At 47.5% G+C, this 6673-nt stretch overlaps 1 long non-coding RNA gene across 1 annotated transcript; it reads left to right on the top strand.

Moving 5' to 3' along the window:
- LOC137478690 (uncharacterized) lies at nucleotides 1-5041 on the top strand. Its single transcript, XR_011001730.1, has 3 exons — nucleotides 1-128; nucleotides 3337-3610; nucleotides 4455-5041. It is a non-coding gene; the product is annotated as an uncharacterized lncRNA (long non-coding RNA).
- Nucleotides 5042-6673: the final 1632 nt, after the last annotated feature.

The raw sequence follows: 6673 nt of genomic DNA, 5'->3' as shown, positions 1-6673 counted from the left end.
CTCCCTTGCCACAGGGTCTCTTGAGAGAGAGCAGCTTCCCCCTGAGCCAACACTGTCAGGCCATGGCAAGAAGCATCCATCCCTAATCAGCAGGAGCAAGATGTGCCTGGAAATCACCCAGAAATCAGGTCAGTGAAACATTAGTCAGCTTTGCCTGTGACCTGAAAACAGCACTTCCCTCCATCTATTCCTGGAGCTATCCCTGTTCATTAGCCTTCTTGGCCCCTAGGCTTAAAAAAATCGCCCAGTGTCATGACTCTTTAATAAGATGTCATCTTCAGCCATGACAAACACGAGCACTCAATAAATAATAGTCCTGCCATGTAATGTCATGCCTCTACCATCTGTTGTAGCAATGACTGTGCCTTGCTCACCTGCCACCCTCTCCCGGCTGCTCTGTGTGAGCAGCAAGAGAGCCAGGCCAGGGCTTGGCCATCCAGCCCCTCTGACAGCTGCCAGGCTTAGCTCTGGGGTGGGCAGGGCAGCCAGCACTTCTGTGGGGCAGGGAACATGCTGGGACACAGGTGGAGATGTGTGATCCAGGGCAGGAGGGAGGAATCATGGCCCTCAGCACCTGTCTGCTTCAGGAGATGCAAAGGGGCTTCCTGACTTTCCTCTCTCTCCTCTTCTTATTCTCACCTTTTTTCTTGTTTCATTAGTCTCTTTTTTCTTAATATCTTTTCCTTTCTCTCTGTTTTCCTTTCCTTTCCCCTTTCCCATTTCCTTTAATCTCTGCCACACTCCTGCATCCCTGTGCTGGTTTCCTGCTGGCCTGTTTGAGCACGGTCTCTCGGCTTCTGCTGCAAACTCACTTCCACAGAGCTCTCCAAGAATTGCCTAAGGGACAGAGCAAAGCCGAAGGCATTTGGAAACTCACTCCAGCAGTTTTGGAACAGTTCCCCTCGTCCTCCCCATCCTCTGCCACTAGCAAACATTAAACCCTTTGTGCCTAGATTTACCCATTTGCAGATCTGGGATTAATGACCCAGAGCAAACCTGTTGCCATGGGGTGGGTTTTTCACACTGGTTGGCTGTGGACACTTAGCTCTGCTCCCCAGCAAAAACACCTCCTCTCTGAGCCACGAAGAGGAGACTGCGCTACAGAACAGCTGTTGCTCCTCACTGCTCAAGCAGCTCCTGTTTCCCTTCTCCACACCCCATGCCCTTTCCCGCCCCTTGGTACAGCCCCTTCCCAGGGCTGGAGGGACACAGGCATCAGGTGGGAGTTGCAGAGCCAGGAGGTGATTGTTGGTAGCGATTTAAAAATAATCAAAACTATTTTTAAATGGTACTGATTAATGAAAGCTGATTCTGAGAGGGATTCAAGTGTGCAGTGCCCTCGGTCTGCAGTGAAGGAGAAGGACACTGCCTTTCAAGATGCCTTTTTTGCCCCCTCCCTTTCCTGTGAAACTTGGGTTACAGCGAGTGCGTAAAGGATCGCAGGACGTGGCAGTGCTGTTTGCCATGAAAACTAATAGGGCCATGCCTGCTTTCATCAGGAGTGTAACCAGAGCCACGGATGATGTTTTAAAAGGCACAGCAGCTTCAAGTGCAAGCAGGGATTTATTAATGAAATCGAAACCACGCTCGAGGCTTTGCGAGTCTTATTTTAAGAGTCTGAAGGAGAAAGGAGTGGGCTGCCTGGCTGGGTGGGCAGGGAGGCAAGGTGGCCAGAGCTCTGACACTGAGTAGTGGTGACAAGCAGCGGTGAAAAGGGCTCACAACACTGCTGGGCTGCTCTTTATGCTCTGTCACAGGTTATGTGCCCAGCCCTGCTCATGTCACTTAGCCTCACTGTGCTTCAGCTCTCAGCCTGCACAGGGAGATGTGAATCACTCTCCTACAACACCTTTAGAGAGAGATTATACTTCTGTAAAAATACGGATCATGCTCCAAGGATGTTTCCTGTCTCTGCTTGGTTTTGTGGCCCCTAAAGGACCTAAGGTAGTAGCCAAGGGTTCCCACAGGATCCTATAGGTTCAGAGAGCAGCTCTGGGACCTTGTCCCATTCTGGCACTGCTGTGTGACAGGACAGCCATACATGTGGGGACAGGATAAGACAGGTTAAAAATGTCCTAGGAGGTGGTTAGACCAAGCAAATAGATGCCCAGACTCTGAGGGTCTCTGGTTCTGCTACAGACACAAAGTCCATTCATGCTTGAGGTCCCTGGTTTCTGCTGCTTTGAAGCAGAGGCAGAGTAGTGGCCACTGCTGGACGGTTGAATTCCCAGTTTTGGCCAGCTCTCTGTGCTCCTGATGCTATTCAATAGACTCAAATAATTCCTGTGTGCTGATGAATGTGCTACCAGTCCTCAGTCAGGCTGCAGGAGGCAGCAAACACAGTATGCTTCTTCTTCAAGAGAGAGAGCAAGTGCATCTGAAAGCTGAATTTGGTGCTAGGGGACAAGGAGACTGTGCTCCTGAGAGCATGTCTTGGTGTAACCCCAGCAGACAGCTGAGTACCGTGGAGATTGTTGTTCAGTCCCCCTCATCCAGTGGGGTAGGGATGAGAATTAGAAAAAAAGTAAAACCCATGGGCTGAGAACAGTTTGAGAACTGAAATTAGTTATAGTATAATATTAAATAATTAATATTAGTAAGGGAGATAACAAAAAGAGAGAGGACTAAAACCCAAGAAAAACAAGTGTTGCATGACACAATTGCTCACCATCCCATCCCCAAGCAGTAATAAGTGGCTCCTGGCCAGCTCCCCTCCTGTGTATATACCAAGTATGATGATCTATAGTATGGATTATCCCTTCGGTCACTTTGGGTCAGCTGTCCTGGCCATGCTCCCTCACAGCTTCTCGTGCACCTCCATGCTGGCAGAGCATGGGAAACTGAAAAGTCCTTGACTTAGGGTAAGCACTACTTAGCAACAGCTAAAACAGCAGTGTGTTATCAACATTATTCTCATACTAAATCCAAAACACAGCACTGTACCAGCTACTAGGAAAAAATTTAACTCTATCCCAGCTGAAAACAGGACAGTGAATTATATGGGTTAGGGTCTGTTTCTCTATCCCAAGGACAGTGTGGCTGGTTAGCAAGTGGGAATTGTGCAGAATAGATATTCCTGTATCTATTATTTCTTTTTAAAAGAGAGGAAACACTGTAAAGTAAGCATTTCTGTTTGGAAAAAGCCTGTTGGAAAGGCTTTCTTAGCCTCAGATGCCCTTGCCATCTGCACACATAAGAAACCCTTCATAAGGTTCTCATTTCCTCTTTACCTTTTTTATATAGCCCATAATAAGATCCCTAATTTTAATGGACTGTATGGATCTCACTAGCAGGGAATGGCTCTAGAAGAGAGGCTTTAACCCTCTGTTTCAGCAGGATCAGCAGTGGAGCTTTTGGTCCACTGCAGGTGTTGGTAGGATTTCTGCAGCCACCTCCACCAAAGCCTCCCTTTCTGACAAGAAATGCTCAGATGGACATGACCCATGACCCAAACTTTCCAAGTTTGTGGAAACTTGCCCCTCTCCCTCAAATGCCTATGAAGCTGTACAAGGAAAATTAGCAGTACTTTGCCAAGCTGGAAGATGTGGAGAAAGATATTCAGTCAGAAAAGAAAGAGACAATGGACCCACCATCCTTCTGGAAACAAAAGGTACAGCAAGGGAAATTCTACCTAAATATTCAGAAAATAATTCCTAGTGAGACTAGTGACAAGAGAGTTAGAAAAGCACATGGAAAGGTGACTTCTCTGGGCTGATCCTTTAGGGGAAAAAAGACCCTAAAGATATGACCCCAGGGGAGTGCAAATGGTCACAACACAGCATCACACCAGGTCTGGATCTGCTTTAAAACCCTCTTAATGGCTTGGGTGAGATTCAGGGCAGAGTGTAACCCAGCCCAAAAGATGTTTTGGCTGGGTATCCCTTGCTCAGGGCACAGCTCCACTTGGGTGTCAGGAGCCTGGCTGGGATCTCGTCTGGGAAAAGCAGCTCATGGGAGCTGGTGGAGTTGTTACTGCAGATGGGTGAGGGCAACGCCAGGCAGGAGGATTCACAGAGCACATGTCAGCAGATCTGGGCTGGTTCCTGGGTTCTGACAGCTCCTTTCTCCCAGAGTTCCTGGACAGGAGACAAAACGTGATTTCTTGCTCCTTCCACTCAAAGATGTCTGTGAAAGTCTGATTTATGCTGAACACTCTGGAAAAGAAGAAAGCTTGGCTGTGGAACGAAGTTCAGCTCCCAGCCAGGAGAACCTTGTATGGGATCAGCAAGTTTTAACCATGCAAATCAAATTTGAGTCCAAACAGAGCCCTGTTTCATGACTTCTGCCTCTCCCTTTCTCACTGCTCAGGGTCAGGCTACCTTTTCCCTCAACAAGCCCTCACATCCACTCCTAGGATCGGGGACAGGCTGGGATGTTGTAGACAACTATTTTTCCTTTTTGTCTTTTCTTTTCTCTTTTTTTTTTTTTTTTAATTTTTTCTTCCCTCCTACAAGGCACAGCCAAACATGTCACAGCTCTGTCTTTCACTGAGATGATTCCCAGCTGCCAAAATGTTCTGGAAGAGGTCCACCTGCTTGTGAGCTTGTCACCAAAAGCTGTGTCTGAGCATGGCCTCATGCTGTGTGACCCCAGGCAGTCTGGAGGAGTGCTCAGGGTACTGGGGAGAAGGAATGTCTTGGCTCAGTTGTCAGCCATGAAGGTGAACAGGTGACCTTTATTATCCATGCCTTTGTTTCCCCAGGTGGATGCAGCAGGCCAAAGGCTGCCACGTGTCCTTTTTCTCCAGACCCACCACCTCCTGGATGATCCTGAAAGCGGGTTATGGGAGTGATGTTTGGATGTTGCTCGGGGTGTCTCCAGTCACAGTAACAGCAAATCCTCGTCCTGTTACACAGGTGAGAGCCATTCAAAGGCAGCACTGATGCACCCTGGAGAGGTGAGACCTCCCATCCAGGCCTGCTCACACTGGCAGAATCCAAGGTGCTCAGAAGGCCCACAAACCTCTGTTTAAGACAGGAAATTTGTGCCAAACAATCTGGTTTACAAGGGAGGTATAACGGGCCCTGAATGGGTCCTGATGAACCTGATGTACACACAGGCATGGAAGGACACATTGCAGAAGGGAAAGCTTGGATTAGATATTGGGGAAAAATTTATCCTGAAGATGGTTCAACACAGAGGACCAGAAGTGTGGGGGAATCTCCATCCTTGAGGACATTCAAAACTTTGCTGAACAAAGCCCTGGGCAATCTCACCTAAGCTGACTTTGCTTTGGGGCTGTTGGACCAGATATCTTCAGAGGTTCCCAATAGCTTGAATATCCTACATCCAAAGCACTACCCAAGATTTTCTTGCATCATCTAAAGTTCAATGAGCCCATCTGGTTTTCTGCTTCTAAAGCAGCAGGATCCTAATTCTCCCTTATGGTTTAATCCCTTAATTCATCTGGTGTGATCCTGTAGTATGTGGCTGGAGGAAAAGGAAACAGTGCAGCAGAGAAAAGAGAGAAATGCAACAAGTGCCCCTGAGATTAGTATATTACTCCTCTTCTTTCCTGTTTGCCTTCCTGCTGTTCTGCTTCCATGAAAATTTGTGGGATTTCATCCAAAGCTCCAGAATCTCCCCTCCAGCAGTGTCTAGGGATGGATGCTTAGAAAGAAAATAAAAGAAGCAGTGAGCACAGAATGTTTCTCTCCCTGCTACTCTCTGCCAACTGAAGCCTGAAGGACATCTGAAGTCTGAGCACTTGGACATCCAGACTTGAGCACTTGGTAGCTACCACCTGAGAGTCGACCAGCAGAGTGAGAGCCATGAGAAAGTGAGTTTTATAGGATAACCCAGGGAAAAGTATTTAGTCTTCTTCTTGTGAAAAAGGCTGTCCAATTCTCTCACTGGACACCTCCCTGTGCCCTCTCACCTCACCAATGCTGCCCTGGCAAAGTTCATCTGAAACATGGATATCTGGGGAGCTGGATGGTGTGTCCAAGTACCCTGTGTTTCCTCAGAGGTGTGAGTGAGCTGAAGCACAGCTTTATGGAGGAAAATAATCTACACACATACTCACCGCTTTTGTCCACCAAAGCAGCACATGGTGGTGGTAGGAATTCCCTCTCCATGGTGTTTTGGGGTACTCAAAGTTCATACAGCTGCAAGAGGAGAGAGAGGGGATGCCTCGCCTTCCCCCATGCTGACACACGGGGCTGGCTTCGAAAAGATGTCAGTGGAGTTTGGAAAAGAAGCAGAAATATGTATTTCCCTAATAAGCTGAAAACTTCAATAAATGTTTTCCCTCAGTAGGATGTAGCTGAGGAATTTGGGGACCATTGCTGGAGCCAGCCTCTCTGAGAGGAGAAAGTGAAAAGCCAGTCCAAGTGCAACAAATGCCTGGACAATAAAGGGATCTGAAGGGGTTCAAGGATAGGAGGGTTTTTTTGGTTTTTTTTTTTTTTTTTTTTTTTTTTGTCTCTCTGTTGTTGTTTCTTTATTAATATTTACATGTCAGAACAAGCACAGCACACCTCCAGATCACACACGGGATCTCTTTCTCCTTACTTGGGCAACAGAACCTATGGGCAGGACAATTGTGCAAACAAAGATGTGTGCCAAACTCACCGCACCGAAGGAAAGAAATAAAAATACCAGTTATTTAAAACACGTGTATTAACAGAAGGATTGACCTCTCCCCTGCCTTTGTGCTCTGCTGACATTGAGG

This window comes from Anomalospiza imberbis, chromosome 9, assembly GCF_031753505.1.
Source record: "Anomalospiza imberbis isolate Cuckoo-Finch-1a 21T00152 chromosome 9, ASM3175350v1, whole genome shotgun sequence".
NCBI classification, from domain to species: domain Eukaryota; kingdom Metazoa; phylum Chordata; class Aves; order Passeriformes; family Viduidae; genus Anomalospiza; species Anomalospiza imberbis.
This window is presented reverse-complemented; position numbering and strand designations above follow the sequence as displayed.